Genomic DNA, 848 nt, shown 5'->3' with positions numbered 1-848 from the left:
CCTCCTCCAAAAGAGCAGTTGTTTTGAACTAAAGTGATGAGTTGTGGCTTTAGTTCAAAATTGTTTGCATTGACATTAGGAGGAAGAATGCTACTTCCACAGTGTCTAGCATTTGCAAATGTATATGAGGCTAGGACTCTTCGTTGTTGTTGGTTATTGTTGGCCCCTCCTCCTGGTTGATTGAGATCTCCTTCCATTTCTTGGAATTCCTCCTCAGATTCTTCCTCTCCAATAACGTTCTTCCCTCTTTCAGCTCTTCTTATTCTCCAAAGAGTTCTTTGGTCAATTTCAGAGAGGACAGGGGAAGATCTTCCTGTACCTGACATACAAACACACAACAATAAACACACAGATCCAGAAAACCAATGAAACTTCAATCTATAGCTAGAATGAAGTTTTAGTTAGTTTAAGCAAAAATTCAAACAGTTAGTGTGTTAGTCAAAATTGAAAGAACAGAAAAGAAAAAGTGCTTGATCTAGATCTCCACTTCACTTAATCATTTTCAATCTATTTCAATCCCCGGCAACGGTGCCAAAAACTTGATGTGTGGAAAACGATCCAACACAAAACTCACCGGCAAGTGTACCGGGTCGCATCAAGTAATAATAACTCACATGAGTAAGGTCGATCCCACAGGGATTGAAGGATTGAGCAATTTTAGTTTAGTGGTTGATTTAGTCAAGCGAATCAAGTTTTGATCAAAGTAATTGACAAGAAATTGAAGAAGAAGCAGTAAAGGGAATGTAAATGAATTCAATTATGCAGAAGAGAAATTAAAGAGCTCTTGAGTGGAGATTGAGATAGAATTTCCTCAATTCTTAACACCCAAGACTCAAACAAGAAAATTA

Source organism: Arachis duranensis, chromosome 10 (assembly GCF_000817695.3).
Source record: "Arachis duranensis cultivar V14167 chromosome 10, aradu.V14167.gnm2.J7QH, whole genome shotgun sequence".
In the NCBI taxonomy this organism is placed as follows: Eukaryota; Viridiplantae; Streptophyta; class Magnoliopsida; order Fabales; family Fabaceae; genus Arachis; species Arachis duranensis.
The sequence above is the reverse complement of the archived record's forward strand: the minus strand, read 5'-3'. Positions refer to the sequence as shown.